This window comes from Leptonotus elevatus, chromosome 2, assembly GCF_054856555.1.
Source record: "Leptonotus elevatus isolate MCC_2025b chromosome 2, RoL_Lele_1.0, whole genome shotgun sequence".
Classification (NCBI taxonomy): domain Eukaryota; kingdom Metazoa; phylum Chordata; class Actinopteri; order Syngnathiformes; family Syngnathidae; genus Leptonotus; species Leptonotus elevatus.
This window is the reverse complement of record NC_141240.1, coordinates 8033499-8046020: the sequence shown is the minus strand read 5'-3', so window position 1 is coordinate 8046020 and position 12522 is coordinate 8033499.

The following is a 12522-nucleotide window of genomic DNA, read 5'->3' as shown; positions in this document are numbered from 1 at the left end:
GGGGCATAAATAGCATTTTCTTTCCTTTTTATTTCATGTTGAATTTTTTTGAGCTTATTTCGACATGTGTATACAGTACTTGAGCTACTTGGATTTCAATCAAGTGGTTTCTAAACAACCAGAAATGTGTGCTGAGTAACGTTGCATCCCGTGATACATTTTGCTCAAAGGCGCCATTGGGTACTTTTGTCTCAGCCAAGCAGATGCATTTTGAAGGAACCACCATGACTGTAATATATTACAGAGCAGTCCAAGAAGCCCAAGGTTTGCAAACGCTTCAAAATGCATGTTCGTGTGCACACACCAAGCTTGCGTTCATTCTATACACAACAATCTGTTGCACCGTGTCTACAGGGTCCTATCTTTGAATAATAGATGCATTAGAAAATAGAGCATTTCTACTTCTGTGAAAATGCATGAATAAATCAGGCGCCTGAATGCATGCCTGTTCCAACATGTATCGCAAACCTGCATTAATGTATGGACTGGATTCTCAATTAAGCAGGCTCTTTATTTATTTATTTGATTTGTTATCATCATCATTATTATTATTATTATTATTATTATTATTATTATTATTATCATTATTATCATCATTATTATTGTTGTCGTCATCATGTTCATTATTATTATTATTATTATTATTATGATGCAGTAAAATTACAGTAGTGGTGAAGCGTTTGATAGATATTTGAGTTAAGGTGCAATGACCAGAAGACTATATGTTCAACTTCTCAGTTACCCTAAAGAATGTTGTGTATCACAGGAAAGTGACCGCATTGGTGACCGATAGACATTGAGCAATCGGTCAAAAAATGTATCAGTGCCTCTCTGTCATTCCTTTGCTGTTGGCTGCTCACGCTGTCATAGCAACAAATGACGCAACTTTGGTCCTAACTTTAGTCACGGTACTGCAAAGGACCATGGTTATAGTTATAATTTAAACTAAAAAGAAAAGAATTTCCGGAGGTAGAAGAAGGAGGTAACCTCAATACGCCAGTGTACACTCTGGTTCGATAGATACGAAATTTCAAATAAGTTAATGTGAATCTTTGCAAAGCACTTTGGGCGCCGTATGTTGTAGATAAGGCCCTCCGTAAATGCACCCATTTACTATTTTGATGAAGCAGGATTTTTCATTTGTTGGAATGTTTTTTTCTTTGGACAAGTGACACATTCGGTTGGTGGGGTGTCGCTTACACATACAACTTTTTTTTTTAATTGGGAGGGATTAATGTACATTTTTAATTACCTGTTACATTTGCAGTGTTTTTTTTGTTGTTGTTGTTTTTGTTTTTTTTACAGCAAAGCCAATTCTGGTGAAAACTATTTGCAGAGCCCCACACACTGCACAACAGTTCTGACAATTCAGTTTGGGCCGTGTTGCTCAGTGTGCGATGGGCCTTAGATCCTTGAGTTGAGTTCATGAAAAATAGAAGTAATTAAGTAAATTATACAATGTGACCTGTGTAGTACGACCATGGAATTATTATTCCATTACAAGCTTTTCATAATGTTATTTACTCAGTCAGTTTTAAAAAAACTGACTGAGTAAATAATGAATGGCATGTTCTGAAAGGAGGCCAAGTTAATACAACATGATTACACCAACTTAGGCCCAAAGTCTCATTGATGAATTTTAACAATCAAAACACCTTTCAAAACAAAACAACATTTCAGCTATCATTGGTATTTTTAAAGGTGAGGGATTCACCAACTAAATCAGAATAATCCATTTGCATTTATTTGGCATGTCAGACTAAAGGTGAAAGGTGAAATGCAAGTTTGGATGGCATTAGTGATGATTCATCACTTCAGCAACCTTATTGTGAGAGGGCATGGTAGAATGCAGTATGACAGAGGACATTATAGTACAGTATCTATATTGTGATTTGAACTGTTTCGAAAGAAAAAAAAAGTAAAGTAGTTTTTCAGGTACAAAATCTTCCACTCTTCTAATGAGTCTTTCTGATGATAATTTTGTATACAAGAAAATGTGATGGGCACAGGTCAAACAATGTTCTTTTGGGCGTACTGAATCATTCAAATCAGTTCATTAAAAAGATGCATTCAAAAGTTCACCAAATCTTTCAGGTTTAATCGAATCTGTCTGCTTCTTTTCATGTGGTTTGCCTCCACATTAGCTGCCTGAAATCATATCAAACTGAATGGTAACTGACATTCCTTCCTTATCAAATCAGGAATCACTCATGGCAAGACAGTGCATTGACTGACTGAACTGGTCATTCGCAACATCCATCCATCCATCATCAGAACCACGAGGGTCGCAGGCGTGCTGGAGCCTATCCCAGCTGTCTTTTGGCATTAGGTTCACGAAAAAATCTAGAACGACATGGCAGAATGTTCAGTAGAGTTCCTAGTATCCTTAGTACCCTGCACGCTATCTTCTCTTTGGTTGTTCAATGATCGAAGATTCATGAGTGACTTACAGACAGTCTCGCCTCTGCCCACAGCGGCTGAAGAAATGAATGCATTACTTCATGATGTGACCCATTCAGTCATGTTCACTCAAAGATTCGTTCTTTTGAAACAAAATATTCCCGAATGACGCAACACTTCAACACATATGGAAGTCTTCCACACCAACAAAATCATGCAGCCTTTATGGACCTTGCTTTGTGCACTGTGGCTCAGTCATGCTGAAGCAGGCAAGGGATGTCCCCAAACTCTTTTCAAAAAGTTGGAAGCACAAAAGTGTCCACATTGTTCAGATAAAAAGATAACAACAAAGGCTTTTATAGAAAACCCATAGTAAAGTTGTATTTGGGAGTTATGTCCATGTGACGCGCATTTACCTGAGCAAGAATTATACGTACAAGTTTGTACAAATCAGACAAGTTTACTTGGCCTATTGTGAATGTAACTTTTACTTACTTAGCCACCGTCTTGTTGCTGTGCCCTCATCTCTTCTCTTAAATTCATCATCTCTTCTGCACCAGAACTCCACCGCCCCTGAGTATTAATTATTTGTGTTGCTTGTGCTCTGATTCTGAGTCTCCTATTGGGGTTTGCAGAGATTGCACGAGGCAGACATGTCTAATCCTTCAGCACAGCCACACTTCAGCATCTTTATATAATAAAGAACGTGTTGGTAAGATTCAAGAGCACACTGAGTAGCTCAGATTGTGTGAGAGTGTATATTAATGATGATATTCAAATCTCATCACATCTGAATTTTTGGTCTTTTTTCTTGGCAGTTCTGTAGATTGCTTCCATATAACAAAAGGATTTACTGATGATACTTTCATTATTCATATTCAGGCACACTAATAATAGCCTTTAAAGTAAGGCCAGATGTCACAATTGGAATATTTTGAAGTTAATCACATTATAGCACATCAGCTTATACTATTATTCATGAGAGAGGTATTATAGCCCATTTTCAAATCAGTAGTTTTGAGTACATTTCAGCAATTGTTCTCTACTAGTGTTTGATGAAATATAGTCCATACGTCCTGGGTCTTCCTAAAGATGTACATGCACCATATACTTTTGTAAATGTCTACTAACTCTTGGACAGGAAGTCAAAGCTCGCGTTTGAAGTACTCAAACAGTGTGGACTGAATGAGACCCGTGATTTAACTACTCAGACATCAAGGTTGTTGCGTTTCCACTTTCATGTAGGTATCATTAGGCTACATTTCAATATGTTGCCAGCTACCAAAACAAATGGCATGCCCACCATTTGTTGACTCGGAATGCCAGTGGTATGAACAACAAAGCAAATGATTCCCTAATCAATTGCACCTTGATGTGTGCTGAAAACTTATAACCTAAATAGACATCCAACTCCCTTCATGACTTAATTTGAGCATACTACTCTACTACGTTGCACTGGTGCAGTGAGATATAAATATTTGGAGATTGGAAAACCCAGATCACTGCCACCAAATTGCTGTCAGGCCAGATCATCGTTCCTTTTCCATTGGGCGTTGAGAGTCAACAGCGTGCGAACATTCTTCTTTATTTCAATATTTATTTCTCCAATTAGATTCCCTGCTGCCCCAAACCCCCATTTGCTGTTTTTTGGTCAAAGATGTATTGTCAAGGACTGCCAATGCTTCCTTCTTGTTTACAATGCTTCACCAACAACTCACCAACTACAAGTACGAGGATCAGTATTGCCTTGCCTCAAGCTAGCCAACATCCCTCAGCAAAGAATGAACCCGGGAGGAAATATGGAGAAGTAAAGTAAGAGTAAAAAGCGTGGGCGTGTCGCTGAAGGCAGGCGTAATGTTGACCCGAAGAGTGGGGGTTGAGCCATGGGTGGAGTCAGTTTTAAATTGTTTTTTTTTACAAACACATACGGTTGTGTTTACAAACACTAACGGACAAAACTAAAGACCCCACCTTTAACAATGGACTATTCCCCTATAGTATAGGGAATGTAGCCCATTAGTCCAATAGTCCATAGGGAAATAGTATAGGGCCTATACATGCAAGGGTAGTTCAAAAAGTTCTAAGCCTCACCCAGAAAAAAGAACTGCAGCTAAACATTTAAAAGTGGAAACACACTGACAATAGAGTTCTGTCTTAATTTTTTTCGCCAGTGTCAGACAGACAAATCTAAAGATGGGCACAACAGAGGTTTGAGCAATCATAAAGTAAATGCAAAAGTAAGTAGGAACACCAATGAAATTGCTGAGGACACTTGCTGAGGACTCCCCCTTCGATGCAACTTTGAAAAAGAGGGCTGCTGGGTTCAAGTGAGGCAGGGTTAGCACAGAAGATGACCCACGTTCAAGTCGTTCACAAAACTCAACCACTGATGAACAAGCTAATGCTATTCACCATATGGTCTTGGATGACAGACATCTTTCTGTCCAGCAGATAGCTAAATCCATAGGCATCAGCTATGGTTCAATCCATAATGTTTTAACTGATAACTTAGCCAAGCTGACTGCAAGATGGGTCCCAAGAATGTTGACGGCAGAGCAGAAACTCACATTTCTAAACCACTTAGGACTCATTTCCAGGTGGCCCCCGAGAACTTCTGTTGTTGATTGGTCTCCCACTTTTTAACCTGAGTCAAAACTTCAAAGCAAGCAGTAGAAACAATTTGATTCTCCACCCCCAAAGAAGTTTAAGCAGACAGCGTCTGTTGGCAAGGTCGTGGTTTCTGTGTTTTTGGATGCTGAAGGCGTAATCATGATAGACTAACTGGAAAAAAGCAAAACTATTATTTGACAGTACTACGCTTCAGAATGAACATAGCTGAGGGAAACAAGCAAAATGAAACTCTAAGGGAAGCAGAGACCAGGTGTGCTTTTGCTTCAGGACAACGCACCTGTTCACACTGCACGAGTTGCAGGTGCTGAAGCAGCCAGTTGTAGCTTTGAATTACTACCCCACTCACTCTCCAGACTTGGCTGTATCTGACTTCTACCTGTTCCCAAAACTGAAATCACACCGATATAGTGGAAACAATGATGAGGTTGTGTTCACTGTGGAGGAATTTTTAGGGGATTAGGACACCACTTTCTTTTGTGATCATTGCTTGAGCATCATTGGACCAAGTGTGTTTATGTCAAGGGGGATTATACCGAAAAATACTGAAAAACTGTCTCCTTTCTGCCAGTCCTTCAGGGTGAGGCTTAGAGCTATTTGAATGCTGGTGTATGCTTATGAATAGGTCACCCTTGTTAATGAATGTATTTCCGAAAGATTTATAATATCTTCATTCAATGACTTGACAGATGCACTTCTACTTATGATTTGCTTTATTTATTTGAAGTGAGTGAATTGTTTGTGTTGCAATGGAAAATAAGTTAAATTAAATTGAATAGCTTATAATATGAAAATGAGTCTGGGGATTCACTACTCAATGGAGCTGGAACCGCTGAAAAAGCAGGCATTTAAAATAAATAAAGCTGTGCTGTACTGTAATAATAATTTGGTTGCCTCAGGCTCGGGGCGATAATGTGTGTGACCACGTTTTTTATTCGAGCAAGCATTGATTTTGCGGGATACGGTCGCAATTTGCGGGACGCGTGAACTGAGCTTCAAACGCTGTACATGCATGCGCTACGACGGAGGGAACAGCAAGTTCCAAGGAGAATGGCAGTTTGGTCTTAAATCAAGTCAAGTCATCTTCATTGATATAATGCTTTCAAAAAGCTGCAGCTGTCACAAAGCGCGAACACTCAACATAAAACATTAACAGTAATACGATCAAAACAAACCAACAAACCGTTTTTCCCGTTCCTACAAAGCTTTGATGTTTGAGGTGGTTTTAGATGAACGAGGAAAGATTCAGTCTCCTCTCAACAGTTGATCAGAGATGTCATGAACACAGCATGCATGATGTCACGCACGTCTGCCACAAGCTTCTTGTAAGTATGAAAGTAAACACACAGCTGTAGTGTCCGTGATGTTGAACCTACAGACAGAAAGAATGGTTCACTTCCAAGCACCAAACTCTCATTTCTCTCCACATCTCACATACACCTCTGCGTTTCGCGTTGACATTTCTCATCTTCTCATCTTCAGCTCCACCCGCCATCCATTCCGTTATACATTCCGTATACTAGCGGAGCAAAAACGAGGCTCTGAAAAATGCTGCCTAGGCAGCAGCCTATTTACTGACACAAAAAAACACAAGCATCTCCAATCACATAGTGTCGACATTACCCCATCAAAATCAGTGCTGGTGCAAGCATGCTGCTGAAAGAAGCGCAACCATCAAGCACCAATATTCTCCTTTGAGGAATGTCACAACCCAAATTCTTAGAAGAGTCCACTCCACAAGGAGTCCATGCAAAGGGCAAAATACCACACGACAACGACTACAACACAAAACACAGCAGGTACGACCTGGAAGAGCTTCTGAAGAGAGCTGCCAAAAATTTCTTGACAATAATATGTTCTATATACGATACGATATACTTTTATTATATAACCCCACTAGTCTAAATACGGTATTCTGGTTGATATTGTGTCAGTGGAATATGAGTTAAGCAGCAAAATCCAGCAGTTTTGATTAATATCAGAACCGTTTGAACCATTGCGTGAAAATGACATCACAGTTTGTTTAGGTCTCAGGTTACAGCCAATCACAGCTCAGCCTCAGAAAACAGGTGTGTTGTCATTGGTTGTAGTCTGTGCCCTGAGCAACTGTGATGTACTCTTGTGTCAACAGCAAGTGGCAAAATGGCCGCCCCCTGAGACGGATAAAAATGACAGCATTTTGCTGAATGACTGATAGTCCATACGTTATATTAATCATATATTAATCAATATGTTTGGACTAGTGAGGACACATATAACATATTATTGTCAATAAATGTTTAAGGTTGACTTCCCCTTTTAGAGTGTTTACAGTATATGTGAGTGGCCGGTTTTATGTTTTTTTAAAGACGGATGTATATGATGATGGTGATGATAGTTATCATTTAGTTTTATGCTTCATCATTATTATGTAAAAATCTTTAATTCAGCTGTATTTCTTTTCTTTTAAAGTGCTCTATAAATAAGGCTGCATTGAGCTAAGAATGCAACCTATCAATCCTGAAGCAAGATTATTTCACACTTTCCCAATTCCTTTCTTTGATTTTTTTTTATTATATAATATTTCTTCATTTTTACCCAAACATTTTCTTATTCGTCCATGTGCATATTTCATTCACTTGGGGAAGAAAGCAAGAGAACGGCAGATGGAAAGAGCCTGTGGCTGAACGGCATCTTCAAATTAAATTTACATAACTCATTAAACAAAATAGGGTAGCTACACTTTACTGATTCTTACTGTCTTGATGTGACCATGTCAACATGAATACACGCTTGATCTGCATATGTAAACAAAGTGAGACTCACTTTCAGCCACAGTTTCATGGCTCAGATCCGCCTACTTTCAGTTCACGTTTTATGAAGATGAATAATTTTACCCTCATTTGTGCATTCATCTACAAGCAGCTTACCATTCCCTCCAAAATTGATATTCATATTGTAATAATAATAATAATAATTGCATCTGAATGTGCTTACAAGATCATGATAAGTGTTTATTTCAACAAGCGTGAGGTCAAATGTACAGCAAACAAATGCTGACTCGTTCGTTTCCATGCTATTCCATGGCATTTCCATGGCAAGTAGAAAAAAAGATGATTTTAGCATAAAATACCGGGCTCCGATTTGCGCAGTATATTTTGTTTTGTGTTGCTGACGGACTTCCGAGTCCTGACCGAGTGTGGCGATTGGCTTTCAGTCAGAGAGAGAGAGTGAGAGACAGAGCAGAGGGGGTGTATGGAGGCGTCACAAACGCTGCTCCTTGAGCCAAATGTACCACGCGAGAACATTAGACTAACTGTGCAAATTATGGTATGGTTAAGACACTTAAATAACAAACATTTGCATATTTCTATGAAAGAATAAATCACTGTGGGCTTTTCTACAGGATTACCGGTAGTAGTTTTTATGTCATCTGGCTCATTAATGTGATTTGAAACACGTAATTCGACACCTCTGTTTTTAGAGTGTACGTTTACAAGTAAAATGTATGCACATTTATCTACTAACCTCGCAAAAAATTATCGCTGGAAATCCGTGAATACTTTGTGGGCTGCCAGTCCTTTCTGTTGATTGCTGCTATCAATCAACGTCTTTTGTCTTCATTAGTAGGTATGCGATAAAAAAGTTGACTCCTTTGTCTGTCTGTACAACCGACCGCAAAGCAAGAAATGACCATTTTATAAGATAATCGATTAGATAAAGGACTTTACACTGTACGAGATTCAATGGTTACAATACAGGCAAATGGCTCTTTTGCCGTCCAGCGTCCCAGAGGGAGCGTTCCAATGAGGGCTGTGACGTCACGTGCAAAAGGTCAATAATGTAGTGGCCTACCCTACTGTTACCATATTATGTGTAGTTGTAACAAGAAGGCGGCAGAACTACTTGGAGCAGCGTATATGTACATTCAGGCAAGTGCATGCTGATTTTACGGTCCCACTGGCTGTAGAAAATTTCCTTGCTGGTCGGAATAGCCGCGCTAGTAGCCCATAAAGCAGCCTGGCCCACCGGGAATTCTCCTGGTGCTTCAGTTTAGCCACTCCAGGCCTGACTAGAGGTAAACTTATGTGGGTTTTTTTTCTAGCCTGCCTGCTAACATACTGGCGAGCTCGGGAAAATAATTTTCAGTGTGTAAGATGGCAATCAAGGAATGGTGGAATGTCTTTCTTGAAATGTTCTGAGCTCCTGTTTCCATTAGGGATGTAACAATATCCAAACGTCACAATACAATATTATCGCGATATGAAGCTCACGATACAATAATTGTAACGATATTGTGGGGAGATTGGCGATATAAAAAAAAGTCACAATATTGTAAAAAAAATATATATATATAAATGCATATAAACCACCTTTAATCTCTAATAACACTTAATATTGAAGCACTTACTTGCTAATGCACGCACACAATGTTCACAGGCATATTACGTTCCCCTTTATCCCTAATGAAAATTAAACGGTACAACAAAAAAAACTAGCTACCAGAGGGTGCTAGACCTGCACAAATGGAAATCAACTTGACATTATTAACAGATGTGTTGCTTTTAATATCTTGACATGACGACGGCAATATTGTGGCCGTTCTAATATCGCAATATCACGATATTGCCGTTATTGTTACATCCCTAGTTTCCATACAACTGCTATTGTAGGGAATAATGCAGCTCTGAGGAGAGTTGTCATGACAGCGATCGGCATGCTCTTCTTCTTCAGGCTATAAACTAGTTGAGATTGAATCATGGTTGCAACTTGCAACAACTATCTTTTGTCAAAGACATAATTCCACACAATCATTGGAATTTTCAGCTATCAATTAATTAATTGTGTAATTGATTATTATACTCATTCCTGGATACTATGCAAGAAAATAGATTTTTGGTTCTCGGGCCGTGTGAGTGGGTTTGGCATCAATGGGCATTAGTGGGGTGCAGTCAAGGGTGATGTCTCAATGCGTCTCGAATGACTAAGGGCAACGGCGGCTTCAAGGGCAAAGATTAGAATGAATATTTTAGCTGGCGTCAATTTGGTGGCTCCTCAGTAGTCCATTGGCTGAGACTGATGTCATGCATGATTGAGGAGAATTCCTTAAAGAAAAAAAGAGGAAGAAAAAAAAGAAAGAAAAAAAAGAAAACCATCAGAGTTGTTCCTTCTTGTTTATGTTTGGTTCTTTCCTGCGTTATAATTTGGCGTCCTATTGACTCCCCCCCCCCCCCCTCTTTGGAATTACATAGCCTGTGGTTTTCCTTTATTGTGTTTTCTAACCTTAACCACTCCTTTTGTGGTCCTTTTTTTTTGTTCTTAGTTCTCAGTAGTCTCCTCATGCCTTATTCTCTTTTTCCAGGCCTTCTTTGTATAAGATTAAACTGAATAAAAAAATAATCTCCCTTCCCTGCCATCCTTGCTCCCTCTCATATTGGTTCATTAAAGGGAAGAGAAAAAAACAAATGATCTGACTGTAAGACTCCACAGTTCAAATAAAAATTGAATGACTGGGTACGGCGCAGCATGCTAGTATTAGTTTTGGTAGGCTGAGTGCACAACACAATGAGGATTAAAAACCCTTGGATACAAGCCCAGAACCCATTCAGACAGGAGACAACCTGCTTCCCCACTGTCCCCATGATGACTTTACACTAGATGACCTGAATGCTTTAATTCCATCAAACTGCTAGGGGGGGAGATTTTCTATTGCATACCTGGTGGCTCTGTAAACACAAAGGAGCTTCTCTGCTTTTATGATGTTGTGCGGTACAGCAGGATGTGATTGATTTGCGCAAAAGAATAAAGCCATTGCAAATCAGCTGAGATGTCACACATGACACTAAATATGCATAACCTTAGGCTCATTTAATGCATTATACATTACATGATGCTAAAAACACAAATGATATGTTTTCCCCTAGAGACTATAGCAACTTCAAACAGTTTCATATGTTTAACATAATACAATATTTCCTCCATTGAGTACAACTGCGTTGCAACAGTGGTCATCTATATGCACACTGTAAAAAAGTTCCAGTATTCATGAGCAATTCTCATGTCTGCTTATTTGAGATCAAATGATTACCACTCCATTACACTGCTCCGGGCTCTAAAGTGGTCACATAAATGCCACCTTGAGTGTGAGTGAGATTGCCGGGGAGGCCATTAAACTGTCTTGACTGATACACATCACACAACGTATGTTTGCAAAGGAACGCTGGTTGTTAGGCACACCATAAAACGTTGGAAACATATTGGGCCCAATTTTCATGCCCAGCGCCCATGTCTAGTGCAAAGCTTGATATAAATGCTCGCATGGGTGTGTGGAGTTTTCTTTCGCTTGGTATTTTCATTGACGCACGAAGAAAGAAATTGTATTTGCGCCGTTGTGGGAGTGACCAATGGAAACCTCCGCTCATTGACTAGGGTCCATATCATGTAAAATCAACTTCTTTTTACTTTTTTTTAGCTTTTAACTATGTTGAAATGCAAATTCCTGACCAATAACCCCGCCCCCCCACACCCGAAAATGTTGGTGTTTTCCTCCATTCACCCAACTCTGAGCATTCCTAAACACTCCTGCTTTCTAAGCACCAGTCCCGCCTAATCCAAGAATACAAAAATTGTGACAAAGTAAGTACCTAGCCCCATAATGCCCCTGCAGACTAAACACACATCCACTTTCTGTAGAGCTCCGGACATCACATGACTAATCCCCACGTGCATTTGTTTGCAGGATGGTGGGCGACAGACGGATTTACAGTGCAGTGATAAAATTTGCGTTTATCAGTCAACATTTTGTCCAAGTGAATTCACATCTCAATGTGATGAAAAGGACGTAATGAGCAGTGTTGGAGACTCTAGGTCCAGAAAGTAAAAACCCTGCCGCAGATTGGCTTTAGCCACAGGTCCTTCTATTTAACTGGCAGGTAAACAAGCTCATAGAAGCACCTGTTGAGTAGAAGCACCTGTGGCTAAAGTCAAACTCTTTCAGGGTTTGTTCTCTCTGGACCTGGATTTCCCAACCCTGGTAATGAGATACATGTACAAGCTGGACAGGTTGGACATTACAGATCCCTATTAAGCTCCAGGAATGATTTTTACAACTATCACAAGGGCAGATGGGGAGAAATTGAACTACAATGGTGAGTCATTGAGATCATACAAAGGCTTGGAAGACTTATCACCATAATCATCCCAACTCCATCGCGTGATCGGGCGTGGAGGGGAGAGGATGCCAACGAGGCGGTGGGTGGATCACTGGGCGGTGCTGGTGCACTTGCTGCCGTCTGCCCGAACGCCGGCTTAAGTTGTGATTGAGAGGCACCAAAGTACGCTGTTATCAAATCCACTGCATACTTCGGCAAAGCTCAAAATCTTTCAGCCTCGATCAAATCCACTAAAATCACATTACACCACCTGCACCACAACTTAGACCTGCTTTTATCTGGTCTAATGCTTTTATCTGTCTCCAAATTGTTAGGGGTCATTGTGGTCTGCCAAATTCCCAAA